General features: G+C 46.9%; 1 long non-coding RNA gene across 2 annotated transcripts in view; it reads right to left on the reverse strand.

Annotated features, from left to right (window-relative positions):
- Positions 1-16511, reverse strand: part of LOC111730305 — a 31143-nt gene that overhangs the window by 9808 nt on the left and 4824 nt on the right. Inside the window, exon 4 of one of the 2 annotated variants that reach the window (XR_002776632.1) lies at positions 15701-15818. The exons of the other annotated variant lie outside the window; for it this stretch is intronic. This is a non-coding gene — a long non-coding RNA (uncharacterized LOC111730305). The remainder of the gene's footprint in view (positions 1-15700; positions 15819-16511) is intronic. 2 annotated transcript variants of the gene reach the window in all.

The following is a 16511-nucleotide window of genomic DNA, read 5'->3' on the forward strand; positions in this document are numbered from 1 at the left end:
TAACTAGAACTTTATACCTATTGAACAACTCCACATTTCCCCCTCTCCTAGCCCCCCAGCCACTATCATTTTACTCTTCACTCAGTGTATATTGAATAGAATAGGCAAGAGTGGACATCTTTGTTTCATTTTTGATTTTAAAGGGAGCTCATTCAGTTTGTCGTCATTAAATATGTTAACTGTGGGTAAAGATGTCCGTTATCAAGTTGAGGAAGTTCTTTACTATTCCTAGTTTCTGTTTTTATCACTAATATTTTGGTCAAGCTCATGTCTTGATCTTTACAACATTCTGAGATAAGGCCAAGGCCTGGGAAGATTTGTCCTGGGTTCTCAGCTTGAGTATGCATCACAATCAACACTGGTTCAAAGCAGAGTCCTGGGTCCTGGCTCCAAAGACTCTGGCTCAGAAAGTCTAAAGCAGAGCTGGGCAGTCTGTATTTCAGACAAGTACTCCCAAGAGATTCTGAGATGACGGTCCCTCATTTTACTTTAAGAAACATTAATAGACTTGCCCGAGCTGACCCAGCTATGCAGCCACAGAGGATGGGCTAAAAAAGTGATGTTTCTTCATACAGGAGTCTCAGAGACTTCAGTGTGTTCATGTCCATTGTGCCCATCTAAGGGGCAGGCTAGAGTATGCGCCATTTCCCAAATACTTTTGTCCTCAAAATCTTTTACTTTTGGAGGAGCACCCCATAGAATTGATGCTTCACAGAGCATACTTCGGGAAACACTGCCCCCAGAATTACTCAAAACTCCCATGGGGCTTTGTTCCAAGCACTCACCCCTCTAGCCTGCAGCTGCTTGTATATGTGTGGCCATCAGTAAGAGGTCTGTCCGGGCCTCAAATAGGGTTAGATGAGTTATGCATTTGCCTCAAGAGTAAAACTTCAAGAGGTGCCAAAAAAAACTCAATAATCAAGATAAATTATTATCTGGAGGCTGGGTTGACGAGATAGCCCATCAGGCAGCCAGCGGGATATGGGAGGGCATAATAGTGTAGAGGAAGCTTAAGAATCACTGTGAGTGGGACCAAGAGCCAGGGTCTGTCCAGTTGGGGTCCAGCCCCAGGGCAGCAGGATAGTCAAGCGAGGTCTGTTCCTGTCTCCCCCATGAACGGTGAACCCCTCCACAGTAGGGTCGAGTCTTCCTCACCTCTGAGCCCCCAGTCTGAATTCACAGTGCCTGGAACACAGAATCATTCAACTCCCTCGCAGGCAGAGCAAAGGAATGATGCCAAGTTTACTCACCTCCCGACTATGATTTGCACATCTAACCCAGTACTAGGCACAGAGAGACTCGGTCTGTCTATATGTATTTTTAGGTGATTGAGTGGATTTTATCTAGAAAGCTTTTTTAGGGTATCTGAGCAGTCTGTGAGGTTGCCTTACTTTGGATATGCTCCCAACTCTGAATTGGGGGGAGGGGGCTGGGTGCCAGAGAATTTCTGGAAAAAGTCTGTCCTTTCCCGAATACCCTTCCTCTCTGTGTCCAACAGAGCTTGACCTCAAATGTGCAAGTGCTAACATTCAAATAAGTTGGGCTTGAGCCTGATTGGGCTGGCGCTAGATGTCTGTGATTTGTGCAAGCATCATGGCCTGAGTGGGCTCTGTAGTTGGGAGGCCCTCAGCCCTGACCTCGGAAAAAAATCTGAAAGGCAAGAGTGGCTGCCCAGGGACACCTTCCTGGGTGCACCCTTCAGGCTGGTTCCAAGACATTCCCCTGCCTCAGCTCTATTCATCCCTGCATCTCCTTAAAAGTGCTTTATAAGACTCCTGCCTCTTTCTTGGAATTTCCATTTATCTTTTTTTTTCCAAGAACTATAAAATCTTGTCAATTAATTGGTGACCATAGGAACAAGAACAGGGTTCCCTTTAAATAACTTGTATAAAAAGATTATTACAGTGGCTCCACACTGCCTTGCTCAAAAGAGGAAAACATTTTCACTCTCTTAGGCAACATCTAACTACAGATAAGCCTCCAGTTGATTATAGAAGATTCTCGTCTATGCAATAAAAAGGCGATCCCCCACGACCTCTACTTGTCAACATCTCATAAGTTTACTTTGAGTTGCTTCATAACCTCAATAGCACAGTGATATCTTCTGAGAATTATGCTTTATAATAGCTTGATTGTGTTAAACAAATAAACTTCAGAAAGAAGGGCAAGCTAGAGTCCAGGGGAGCTACATGAATGTGCAGGCTTTAGGACTGCAGGCAGGCTGGTCCTAAGGGATTGTGGAATTGAACCTAGCTGTAGGATGCTGGCTGTCAAAGGAGTGTCATTTCATGGAGGGGGAACTGAGACCCAGGGTCGGGGAGAGAGGTGATTTGTCCATATTAACACAGTGGCAAAGCCGAGGTTAGGACGTGGGTCTCCAGACTCCAGTTCCTATCTCCCTTTGCCTTCCCACTACCAGGGCCCGGCCCCTCTGCTCTAATCCCCTTCCTGCTAGGAAGGCAGAAAAGTATCTGACAGCTGACTGATGGAGTGTATAGGAAAGAGATTCAGCCATTTCTCTACTGAATTCGTCCTTTGCATTTTAAGTCATTTATCTCTATTGTGCCATGAAAAGTCTTTGTGCTGTGTCAAATGAATTTCAGGCAGTTGGGAAGAAAATGGCGAGAAGTTAGGAGGCCCCCGAAGTCACACCTGGAGTAAGGCAACGGTTCTCATCCTTGGCTGCACGGTAGAATTACCTGGGGTCATTTAACAGTCCCGCTGTCCAGGCCGCACCCCAGATCAATTACATCAGAATCTCTGGTGCTGAATTCAGGCAGTGAGATTTTTTAAAAAACTCCCCTTTGATTCCAACATACAGCCAAGTTTCAGAGCCATGTAAAACCATTCTAAATCATAGGATGCTAGCGATGGGGGGGAGGGAAACAGCTGTGGTTGTCCTGATGAATGTCCACCATTTATGTAGACGAAGCTGTGAGATCTTGTGCAATAGGTTCTCAGCCCTCATTCCCACCCATCCCTGTCACCAGAGGGAACCCTCATCACAGCAGCTCACGTTTATCGAGTGCGCGCTCTGCCCTGCCAGGCCTGCCAGGTGTTCCGCTAAGTGCTTTCTGTGCTTTTGCCTCATTTTCCCCACAGCTGCCTCACGATCCAGGTGCCATTACTGTCCGCACTTTGAAGGCGACAAACCTGAGACTTGTTGAGATGGAACAGGAACCCTGGTCTGAGAGGCTCCTAAGCCAATCTTCCAGTAAATATTTGTTGAAGTCATTATAATGGATTAATATTCTATGCTTAAATCCAGTAATAGCGTCAACAGATATTTCCTGGGTGCCTTTTGTGGGCTGGGCAGTGAGCTGAGCTCTGGGTGGAGAGTGGTGAGGAGGACAGGACAAGGTCCCACCCACCCCCTCAGGGAGCTGGCAACCCAATGAAGCAAATGGACTCTATTCAAAAACTCCACTCAAACACTTGTGCACATAAATGGGTCATTTCCAGACGCTGAAGTCCATGAAGGAGGCCAACAGAAGGCTGGAATGGGGAGTAATGGCAAGGCCTGCTTCAATCGGAGTGGTGGGCAGTGAGGAAGTGAGACCTGGAGAAGGAGCCAGCCTGGTTCCCCGGGGCAGGGAGTATGGCCCTGCTGGGCTGGGGAGGGGCCTGAGCAGTCTGCTCAGCCTCCCCCTCTACTGGGAGAGCCAGAGAAGGCCTCTGAGGGTTTCAGGGAGACCAGTGACAGGATCAGCTTTGGGTCATTACGAGACCACCTCCCAGCGAGCAGATTCACTGTCAGTCTCAGTACCTACCAGATGGGTGACCTGTCCTCCTCACTCCTATCCTCAACCTCCTCTGGCAAAGAAGGGGCTAGACCAATGTCATCTCAAGCCACCAGCCCACAGAGTCCATGGGTACAGAGCTGAGGAGCACATTTGTTACCCAGCCGCAGCTCAGATTCTTAGGAAATACCAAAATCACAAGACCAAAGTGGCTTAACTCAGTCAGAGGAGCTAGAAGGTTTTAATCAGAAACATCACAGAAATGAAAACCGTAATCCAAACTCTATCCCTGCCAGCTGGAAATTCAATCTCTTCTTCAAGGTCTTTGAAAAGCGTTCTCTGGACACTACACAGGAGTCACTTTTTGCGCTTAAACAGTATTATTCATGGGCTAGAACTTCTTCATCTGGGGCCTCAGTATTCTTCACTGAAATCTAACATGAATAGCAGCTTTCACTGTATTTCTACTTGTGAGATGATGTATATTTGAAGATAGCAAACTGTCTTCCAATAAAAAGGTTAAAATTAAAGAAGACTCTAAACTCTGATGTAACATAGTGTCTGTTTCCTTAAGCCATTTCCTTCCCCGGGTTCTGCACCCAGTAGGTGCCTAGCCTGTGTTGCCAGGAAGGAAACAGCCAGTGAAGAGGCACAGGAGCACAGGAAGGGGGCGGGGTCCACCTGGAGCCCCAGCCAAGGAACGGCTGAGCGGGTCCTGGTCCAGGCCCAGAGCAGGGCACAAAGCCCAGCTCCTCGGGGAGCCCTGTGGGAGACAACTACAGACCTGCTGCCCTTGTGAGCCCCCTGTCAGCTACCCCAGCATGGTCCTGAGCCCTTCCACAGTCACTCCAATCCTTGCAGCCTACATTATCACAAGAGCCTCCTTCCCCTGATACACAGACAGACAATGGTTGACATGAACATCTTGGGGTGTCAGATCTAAACCTTTGTCCCAGCACTGTGTCTGCGAGCCGTGTGGCCTTGGACAATGCACCCTAACCTTTCTGATGGTTGATATCCTCTCTGAATAAACAGGGTGAATGATCACATAAGATACTCCTCATGGGGTTGTTGTGAGGACTGAGGAGGCGATGGGGTGCAAGTGGTTGTGAGCTGGATTCACATGATTCTCTAGTTCATTGCTGCCTTGGGTCTGACTCAGAAGCAGGGGTCTGTGAGGGACAGACGGGAGAGGAGGGAAAAGTTAAAGATACAGGAACCCTGGGGATGTCCCCTCACCCCACACTAGGCGCCTTGCAGCTGCTGTGGTCTACCTCGGGCTCTGAGGCTCACTTACACTGCGAAAACAGTAGGGGCCCTTCGGGGCAGGCCCTGGGCCAGACACTTTTCACAGGATCATCTCATAAGAGCATCGGATGCAGATGTTTTCATTCTCCCATTCCACAGAAGACAGAACTGAGGCTCAGCGAGGTTCTATTGCTAGGCTGGGCCAGGCCTTCCCCTCTCAAGTCTGAGCTGAGTGCTACCCACTGCTGTGTGGCCATGGGGGGCGGGGGGGAGGGGAGGGAACGGTTTCTACTGCACAGAAAAGTGCTAGGAGTTTCCCCCATGAGGCTGACTTATCTTTCAGGCACAGGGCCCACGATACTTTTAGGGGCCGATGAGAATGTTTTCATTTTAATTTCTTTTAAAATCAGAAGATAAATTGAATAAAGTAATAATGAACATATAAACATGTATATTTATCTTTATACTAATGCAGTTGTATAATATACTTTTAAATATTTTTTTGTGGAGGAAGGAGTCCACAAAGGGCAAAGTCTTATGTGGCCCTGGTACCCCAGAATTCTGGAATTCTGTCCCCACATGGGAGCCCTCCTCGAGTCCTCTTGTCCCCTGGAGGCTAAGCAAAGCCAGGCCAGAGCAGACCCAGCCTACTGAGCCAAGCCTTTTGGCAAAGCAGTGAGGCCCTGGCCACCCTGGCTTGGCCCGCAGAGCCCCCACCCCATACCCTGTGCCCTGTCCTGCCTCCAGAGCCCCCCACCATCGCAGTGTCCTCACAGCCCAGAGCCGAGGAAGGGTGTGTTCTGATTCCTGGCAGAGCCCGGCTTCCTGTTTTTCTGTAAGTAGACGAGGTCAGGCTGCTGCTGGAAAGGGACATGGGGACCAGATATGGGCCAACAGATCCCAGCTGAGCTGATGGGCTCAATGGCTGAGGGAGGAGGGGTGGGCAGGCAAGCCGCACTGGGCTCCAGGACCCAGAGGGGAACCGCTCTTCCTGACGCCCCCGCATACCGTCCACAGACCTCTGCAGCTCTGACCTCCTGAGCTTCAGTGTGCTCATCTATGACACAGAGAGGGAGGCTCTGTAGTGCCTGCCCACCTGCTAAGAGGATCCAAGTCAGGCTGAGATGGAAACAGAAAGAGTTTTGTCAACCATAAAGACCCCTCCGCTGACAGCACAATAGGACTGGTGACCAGGGGCTACAATTACAACAGCATCCGTTCATTGCCTCCCTGTCCTGTGAAGGGCTCTGTCCTTGTGTAACTTCATTGTCACGACTCCTATTTTGCCATGGAGGAAAGTGAGACTAAATGCCTCGCCTCTGGTCCCAGAGATAGGAAATGACCAATGCCAAGCTATGCCCACACCACAGCCATCTCACAGCCCTCTGGGACCCTTCCCCTTCCAGGGCACCTTTGAGTTCAAATTCTAGCTCTGCCGCTCACAAGCCACTATCTTTGGGCAAGTTTCATAACCCACCTTTGCCTCAGACTCCGCATGTGAAATGAGGATTATAATGGTGCTGACCTCATAGGGTTATTATGTGGATCAAGGCAACGATGCATTATTTCGTCATCAGCATCCTCTCACCCTTCTTCCCTTTCAACCTCTCTTGCCTCACTTGGCCTCACTCCTTTCTTCCACCTGCTCTCTGATTTACTCCTCCCTCATCCCTTTCAGAGCCTTGCTGAGATTGGGAGGGACATCCAAGAAGAGGAGGCACAGGCCAAGAGTACACAAGGCCACAGCCAAGGTCAGAACTACATGGACAATGCAGCCCCGTGGGAGAGCAGGGTTCTGTGCTGCATAGGGCCTCCTCTACTACAGAGCCATCTTAGGTCCTGGAGGAAGGGTCCAGAGGGTCATCCATGATGCTCGCTCTCAGCCAGCAGCTGAAGGTCTGAAAGGGAAGATAGACTGGGCCCCACAAAAACTGGCTTTTCATCTGGGTGACCCTGAGCATCAACAAGAAACAGAAAGACACAGAGCATCCCATCTTCAGCAGAAGCAAGTTCAGGGCAGCCTGCCAACTAGCTCACAGACTTGTGGGATGTAGAAGAATAAAACAAGAGTTCTGTGCCCGGTACGGGGGTAGACACTCAAGAAATATTTGTTGAATGGATACATGATTCCATGTGGGGGTTGGGTAGAGAGTGTTGGAGGCAGGAACAGACGGAAGATGGGGACCAGAAATGGGCACCAACAGCCACATCTGCCAGGCTGAATGTGGACCAAGACAGCAGCTCAGAGGTAATACTACTAGCTAACCCTGGCAAAGCACTTCGCATGTGCCCCTGGTACTGTTCTAAATGCCTTACCCACGTGACTCGTTACTTCTCCGAACAGCCCTGTACAATAGTTCTGTCATCATCACTCTTGTTTTACAGACAAGAAAACAGATGTAGAGAAAACAAAACCAGGCCTTCCAGCCTTAGGAGCCATGCCGCTAACCACTGAGCTCTCCTGCCGCTCAATTCATTCTTAAGAGGGAATATCTTCAACGTTCAGGTCATGTGTTGATCTTTTCAGATCAAATATGTTTTTTGAATCCATGAAGATTTGGGGGGCTCCTTTGGTGTTTTTTTTGTTGGTTTTTTTTTCCTTACTCACATTGTCATCTGTCTTTTTAGCAGCTTCAGGATGTTGGCCACCTGGGTTCACAACCAAATCAACGTCAGCGGTTAGGAGAGAGGTGGTGGTGAAGGTGGTACAAATGGAGAAAGTGAACGGCTGGGAGCTCTGTCTTAGAGGGAACAGTGAAAGGACTCCCTGACAGTTTGGATGTGGGTGTGAGAATAATTAAATGATAGGACAAATGAAAAGCGAATGATGTAAAGCCAGAAATGGTCCTAAAACGCAAAGGAAACAGGCGAGGGGATGGAGGAGAGCTAGCGATAAAGAGATTGCAGACTGAGCAAGCCCTGAGCTCGTTCCTGTGGCCCAGAGCTTCATGCCACCCTGCGATGACACGGGGTTCCAGCCGAAAGACCCAGCAGATGCTCCTGCTGTGGGCACCTGAGGCAGCCTGATTTACGCCTATTGTCTGCACATAGTTGTCATCAGTGCCTGGGCGGCAGATGCTATGAGGCACAACCCAAATCCCCAGCTGTCAGGAATGCTGCGGGAAGATGCCTTCAGCTGTCAGCCTTCTTTAGGAATCGAAGAAAACAGCCTCACTCAAGGTCACACCTCCTTCCACAGACGGCCAGTATCCAGTGACTGATCAACATGATAGTATAAAAGTCAAGCGCCCTTCCCCCAACTGGTGACGAGGCTGCAAGGCCATCTCATCTCTGAGCCCCCCTGTGGGGTTGACTGAGGCCTTCAGTGAGTCTGTGTCACATCTCAGTTTCTCTCTCTGCCCAGTCTGGCTTCTGTCCCTTTCTTTCCACAGGTATTGATCCCCAAAACACTCCTCATGAACTTTCTGCACACGAATCTCCATCTCAGACAGAATCGGCTTCCTGTGAAACTCTTACTCTCAAAAGTGTCCTATTTAGGATAATAAATTATACACTCACCCTAGCTCTATGAGACTACCAGTTCACAGAGCTTGTCACAGCTTATTGTAATTATTTATTTACTGTCACTAGACTGGGAGCTCCCTGAGGCAAGCAATATGTAGGTCTCATCCCCAATCATGCAGAACAGAACCCAGGGCTTGTCAGGGCAGGCACTCAATAAATATTTGTTGAATGGATGGATTAACCACCTTATCTGAGCATTTAGAAACCAGGGCAGCTGGGGTGGGAGCAAGGGGTGGGGGTGGAAGGAGGAGGAGGAGGAGGAAGAAGCTGCTCTGAGCCCCTGAAACACAGTAAGTAGCAACAGGACGCATGCATCCATGCCCCCTCCCCAATCTGCCTTTGCTTTTAGCTCCTCTTGACTGTACTGCCTCCTCCCGACAACACCCCGCCCTTGACTGCCATCTTCATGTTTATGGTTTCACTCCTTCATTCATTCACTCATTCATTCATGCAATACCTATTGAGCCTTTCCCGAGTGCCAGGCCCGTTGCAGGACACCGGCATACAGAGTTGAGTACAACCCAGCCCTGTGTCCTCACAAGTTAGAAGAGGAGACAGATATGTGAACGACTCCCGTGATACGGTATAAGAAGTGAGAGTACACCAAGGCGACCCCTGATTCTTATTTTAGCAAGATTTCACCTGCATTGATGCTGGGTGGAAGGATGAAAATGGATCCTGCAACCTCAGGCATGGCTCTGATCTCAGCTGAACCCCACCCACCCTGCCCGCACTGCCGTTCCTGCTCCCTCCTCCTCCGCCCCTTTACTGAAATCCATCAGTCCTGTGACCCAGGCCAAGGTCACAGTGCCTTTCAAGATGACAACTAGTGAAATCATAAAAAAAGAGCTGTGGCAGCGGGGGGTGTCAGTTGTTCCTTCCCGGGTAAGGGTCATGTTTTAAAGATAGCCGAGAGATAACAGCCTCAGTTTGGTTGCCTACCCCAGATCAGGTGGGCAGAGAGCTTGATCCTGGGTGGGAAGAGAACCTAATTTATAGAACCTAACTTATAGATTTGTCTGGCCTCTTGCACAGCAGGAAGGCAGCCGGCCACCCACCCTTATGGGTGAGGTTCTGGGGAGACCCAGTTGCCCCCCGCCCCCGGGAGGAAACCTGGAGCCAGTCTGTGGGGCTGGCAGTGCTTGGGAGAGCTGTCAGGCCAAACTGCCTCTCCACCCAACCTCTCGCTTCCCATTCTCATCTCCTGTTAGTCAGAGGGGCCTTGGCTGCTGCTGGAGCTCGCACACAAAGCAGAATTCCAGGAACTCCAGGCTGAGCAGACTCCTGGCTGTTTTCTCAGTTCCTTTTTGCTTCTTCTTAAAGGTTTCTGGTGCCGGAGCTCAGCCTCATGACCTTCCATGCAGAATCCTGGCTGATTGTCTCTGTGCTGCCTACCTCCCTCCCCCACAATTACACTTCTCCTCAACGACTTCTGAGAATCCTAGAAGGTCACTGCTGGAAAGGACCGTATAGATAGCGAAAGAGGAAGCTGAGAGGCTCCAGCCCAGAGAGATAGCCTCCATCTAACTGTTCTCACCTGGAAGACTGCATCTCCCGAGAGTCCCCAACCTCTGGAAGTGCAGACATTAATTAGGCACCAAGTGGTGTGGGGGCACTGGAACCAGAGCTTCATCCTTGCGTCCCTGATCCTTTCTATAGCTGATGAAACCAAAAGGTTTAACTTCTAGAAAAGGGTAGAAGAGTTGCTAACATACAAAACCCAGAATATGAAGAAAAAAGGCAGAGAACTCCCCATCCCACCCCACAGCAGCACAAGGGGAGATGTAGAATTTTCGAAAAGGAAAAAGAATATCTAGAGGGACTGTTAAACTGAGTGTCTGTGGTAGGAAGATTGAGTAGTAGAAGTGACTCCAGGCAAAAAGGGGATAATCGAATTGTTTTAGAGAATTTAAGAGGAGGCTTTTCTTAGCCTGTGATCAGTCCTGTGATTACAATGACACAACAGGCTTGGGCAAGTGTATACAAGTACACTATAACCCCCTTCCCCTCACAGATCACCATTCCTCTCCCTCCCTGGAGCCACAGAGAATTCTGGGTAGAATGGAATACATCCTGCCTTCGTGAGAAATGCCTCTGCATTTATTTATTCATTTCTTTCTTCAACAAAGATTTTCCAGCTCCTGTTCCAGACCCTGATGAGAAAACTGAATCAAAGTGGATGTGGTGACTGCCCTCATGGAGCATACGATCCAATGGGGACAATTAAAGAATGCCGCAAAAGAATGTGGGATATAGTGCTATGTGGGCAGAAAAAAGAGAGAATGCTAAAGAAGCACAGATGAAGAGGAACTTATCAGGTAGGAAGTCAAGTCTAACTCAATTTAGGAGATGACAGTGGGTGAATCAAATGACAATATCCCAAGCTCAGGGAGGCTGATTTCCCCCAAGACCACACATCTAATGACAGTCACTGACTCAATCTCACCTCTATAAACTGACTTTCTTTGAATCTCGACTGCCACTCTCTACCTAAGTGCCCTTGGGTAAGTTACTTAACTCCTCTGTGCCTCAGTTTCCCCATCTGTAAAATCACAATAATTAGAAACCTGCCTCATTGGGCTGTTTGGAAAAGTTAAATGCATTAGTACAGCAATCCTCAAAGTGTGGTCCAGGGACCCCTGAAAGTCCCCAGGATTCTTTCTAGGGGTCCAAGAGGTTAAAACTATTTTCATAGTAAGATATTATTTACTTTTATTGCTCTGGTACATGGAAGGTCCTCAGTAATTAATTATCCGCAGTTCATCTCCACCAGATTTCAGAGCTTGAAGATTTAACGGCTAATGGATGACCTTACTTTCTGTGGTTCCTCAACCTCCAAACGCCCAGATGCTCCTTCGGTGCATACAGCTCTGCTTGCCTTCACCCCCAACGTGACCCCTCCACTGGACCCTGACTCCTCTCATGTCCCACCACAAAGGTTCTCTGCCCCAGGGCCTTGAGGCACCACCCATCCTCTGACCACAGCTGAGAAGCACTGCTACCAACTTACTACCATCTACTTGGCACAAAGAGCACATGTATGAAAAGCACTCGTTTACATTTGCAACCACTAAGCTAATTGTTTGTGTCTGTAGCTAACAAGCTGTGGGTGATTACAGGCCCGCTGGTGATTGCGGGATTGTTGAGAAGGTTCTTGCTTTGAAATCTCCTCAAAGGCCTATTTGGGTTTAGTTGTTTCATCGTATTATATTTTAAATGAATTACTGAGCAAGCCCCAGCCAGATTATGAAAATCTGACTAAGGATGCTGCATGAATGCCCCTGGCAGAGGAGTCTCTGAATATCTCCAGAGCCAGCAATGACAAAGTGGCTGGGGCATCTGGGGAATTCAAGAGAAAGAGATTGTCTGAAAGAATTCTAATTGATAACAGTTCATTAAAAAAAAAAAAAGTAATGACCGAAAATTCGGTGAAATCTAAGCATTAGGATTACCAAGCAAATAATAAATGATAAACAAATAGGCTACCTAGGAAGAAACATGGAGGAAGGGCCATTTCAACACTAAAGACCAGCGAGGATACAAAAATAAATGTCAACTAACTCTTTTATCAAGAGCCTCCCTTTTTCTCTCCTGGCTTTGTTTACATCAGTGATTTCCTAACCTCAGTCATTTGCATATCACTTTCATGGGTTTTTTCCACCTCTGAATTCCATCTATGTTGTTATTTATTTAACATTCTTTAAATTGACTCACCTTTACTTTTTGTTAACTTAAATTATTTTGAAAGGAACCTTCGTGCTTTGAAAGGAACCTTCATACTTTGACTCTAGATGGAAAAATCAGTATCATCTGCTATGTAAAAATAAATCCAGTAAAAACCAAACATTATTATTAAACTCTAGTTAGGCTCTTTGGCCGCCAAAGGCTCTAATCCTGAGACCAACACTCTCTATTTGAAAGATTAGCAAGAGTTAGAGAGAGGTATTAAAGACATTTGGCACTAAAGTGAGACATTCTCACCAAAATGAGTCTTTCTTCTTGACTTCATTAGAAGGATTGAAGGAAAGTATGACCAGCTTCTAGAGATTTATCCTACAGCAGCTCCTTGATGCAAGGTCTATTATGTTCACAGATCTACCCTGTGCCTAGAGCAGGCCTGGTGCATAGTAGGTACTCAGTAAATATTTGTTGAATGCATGAATTAATTAATACGTAAAATGAAATAGGTACAGATGTTTACTGCAACAATTCTTATAATAGGAAATGAATGGAATCAGGTAAGGGGACCAGGTAAATCATATACCAGCCATACAATGGAGTAGGACGAGAAAGCTTTATATGTACTATATAGAACTCACTGATGTGTAAAGTGATATAAGCAAGGTGCACAGCAGTTGTTTATAGCATGATTCCAATTTTTTTTTTTAAAGAGGCTATATGAATTTATGTGTTAGTAAATGATAAAACGTATCTTGAAAAACACACAAGAAACTGGTAAGAATGGTTGCCTCAAAAGAGGGGAAACTGGAGCACACTCTTTTGAAATGTATATGAAGCACACATACCAACTATTCAAGGAACAGACAGTGTAAAAAAGAAGAATTAGAAAGAGAATAACTTTCTCAGCATGAGATCCGATGTTACTTAAAGCTGTGGGCGACCCACCTCACCCACCTCCAGTGTGCCGCTGGGGAACCCACTTTGGGAAACTGTGGTTTATAGGAAACTCTATCAGGATGATACAGATTTTCTGACAGCACAGACTGACATCCGTTCTAATCTCTAAATCTTAACACCTGGGTTTTCCCTCCACTTAATTTGAGCATCTTTTATCTTAATTGGGTAAAACATATCTTGGTCCTCATCACCTATCAGCACAGAAGTAGTCCTTGACTGACATTCCAGCATCTTCTCCAGCCCATTAAGTCATTTGTCTCCTTCCACAGTTTTTCTCATGAGGTTCCCTTTCTCAGAAAATAGGAGTGGCACGCTCAACTGACCTGGGCTACAGACCTGTCATTCTTTACTGTTCCACATGTTACACAATCCCTCTAAAGCATAAACTTATTACATATTAAGTGTGATTTCATTCTGAGGCCATTTTTCACTGTTGGGGTTTCTCAAGTTGGATAAATTCTACAAATCTCACCATACCAGTCAGTACTGCATGCCATAGAAACCGAACTGCAATGGCTTCATCACATAGCCAGAAGCTAGAGGTTCCTATGGAATAGGCAGTTCCTGGTTGTATGATGGTTTCTCGAGGCCACTGGGGACTCAGAGCCCATCTAGCTTTCTGCTCCGCCATCAGAGAATAAAGTTATCATTCTTATGCTCAAACACTGGGTGCTACACCTCCTGGCAATTCCACACTGAAGAAGGATGATAAGACAGACAGAGGACACAAGACAGAAGGACATGTGCCACCTAGGTTGGACCTCTTTAACAAGTTTTCCCTGTAGCCCCACCCAGGGACTTCCATGTACATCTTACTGGGCAGAATTTTGTCACATGGCCATCCTAGCTGCAAGGGAGCCCGGGAAGCATTTAAAACTGAGCAGTTTTACCAATCTGAACAAAATTAGGATTCCAATCTTAAAGGATAGGCAGGATAACCCATGAGCAAAAGATATTGCAGTATTTTAAACTAGCATTACATTAGCTATTAGTATGTATAACTTATCTCCCCTGGTAGTAAGGGAAAGGAAGGCAGGGAAGTTGAAATCGAACGTGGACATATTTGGGGAAACAATGAGGGAGTAGGTTAGATACCTAAGATGAAATCTGGGAAGCCACAGGAACAGGCTTCTGCAGTTGACAAGGAGCCACAGCAGGTTCTTGATCTAAGGAATGGGCTTTTAAGCCAATTCAGTTCCACATACATTTACTGAATGCCACCTCACCACGGGGTGATTAGAAGCTGCCCGCAAGTGCTCACTGTCCGTTAAGAGCACGAAGGCAGGCAGTTAACAGGGAAATGTGATGTCTGGAGAGGAAACATTTCATCAGGGCCTTGAGGGATAGGGGTGCTTTGACAGGCAGAGGAGGAGGGGTGTATTTCAGTCTGTGGGATAGCCTCACAATGTACAGGGTGGTTTGGGGCAATGGTAAGAGGTACTGAAGGGTGTCTGCAGGGAAGTTGTGGAAAGAGCAAAAATATATAAGTTGAGGCTGGACTGTGAGGACCTTGAGAGCTCGTACTTATTTGTAAGCAATGGGGAGCCACTGAAAGTGTTGAGCAAGGAAGCGATATAACAGGCAATAGGAAGGATTGGAATGAAATGACAGTAAGCAAGAGGCAATGGTGAGACATCACGATAAAGGGGAGACACAGGGGGCCACAGACACATTATGGAGATAGAGTCGACATGGCTTGGGGTGAGAGGGCAAGAAGAGGCTATGGAGACCCCTGGGCTTGGTGGTGATGACATTAACAGAGGGAGGTGGGCGAGGAACAGATTTGGGGCACTATGTAGAGCTAGAAATGTCATGTGGCCAGAAGTAGAATTGCTTTATGGGCCCCTGGACATTCCAGTTCAGAGCGCAGGATCGAGGTCAGAGCTGAAGGTGTTAATTTGGAAGTCAGAGCCAAGAGCCAAGATGGCTACACTGTGTCCAAAGCTGACATTTCTTCCTCTTCCCAAACCTGTCGCCTATGGCTCCTGACCTCAGTAGCAGCATCCCAGAATTGCCCCTCCCATCTTCCATCCATGCCCTGTCATCTGACTTATTTTCTCAATTCTGAATCTCTCTGTATTTTGTTCATCTATCCTGGCTCCCCATCTTCTTCTACTTCCCTCGTTTAACCACCATCACCTCTTACTGCAAAGCCTCCAGTCGGCCTCCTTGTCTGTAGCCTATGCAATCTCAACATACAACCCTTTCACATTGCAAACAGAGAAATGTCTCTAAAATTCCATTCCAGAAATGTTATTTGTCTTTCCCCTGGCTCAGCCTACTAAGTATGGCCTACAAGGCCCTCTACAATCCAAATCACAGCCTCAGGGCCAGAATGACTCTCTCTTTCCTCGTCCCTTGCATCCCACATCCTGATTCCCCAAATATTTTAATATGTCCCTTGTCTCCATGTATTTGCACATGTTATTTCTTCTGCCAGAATGCCCTTTCTGCCTCCTTCACCTGGCTTACTGCCAGTGTACTTGGCAGCAATCAGCTCAAGCATCCCCTCCAGGAAGCCTTCTTTGATCTCTTCTATGTATTCTTACCTCACCCAAAGCTTCCTTCTACCCTCGACGTTGTATTGCAATCTTGTCTGTCTCTTCCTTGAGAGCATGCCTCTGAATCATCTCTCTCTCTCTGTGTCACAGGGGCCTAATCAAGTACCTGGCACAAAATAGATTCTCAATTAATGTTTGTTGAACGATTAAATGAAGTTAGGAGTGGATAAGAACCCCCAAGGAGAGAATGAGGGGCTTAAAACTGAAACTTGGGGAGTGCCTCAATCTTTAAGAATGGGAGAAAGAAAGAGAGACAGAAAGTACAGTATCTCTGAAGCCTCAGGAAGAAGATGGGCCCAAAATACCAGTGATCTTCTTACTATCTCTGTAGTTTTGCATTTTCCAGATTGTCATATAACTGGAATCATACAGTATGTAGCCTTTTCAGATTGGCTTTCTTCACTTAGTAATATTCATTTAAGCTTCCTCTCTGTCTTTTCATGGCTTAAGAGCTCATTGCTTTTTAGTGCTATGTCCTATTTCATTATCTGGATGGATCACAATTTATTTATTTATTACTATGGAGACAGTAAAAAGATCAGTGTTTGCCAGGGGTTGAGAGAGGAGGAAGGAATGAATAGGCAGAGCACAGAGGATTTTTAGGGCAGTGAGAGGACTCTGTATGATACTATGATGATGACTATATGTCATTATACATTTATGCAAATTCACAGAATGCACAACACCAAGAGTGAACTATAATGAAAACTATGGACTTTGGGTGACTATGTTAATGTAGGTTCATCAGTCATAATAAAGGTACCACTCTGGTGGAGGATGATGATCGTGGGAGAGGCTA

The sequence above is a fragment of the Pteropus vampyrus genome, unplaced genomic scaffold, assembly GCF_000151845.1.
Source record: "Pteropus vampyrus isolate Shadow unplaced genomic scaffold, Pvam_2.0 Scaffold306, whole genome shotgun sequence".
Lineage (NCBI taxonomy): Eukaryota > Metazoa > Chordata > Mammalia > Chiroptera > Pteropodidae > Pteropus > Pteropus vampyrus.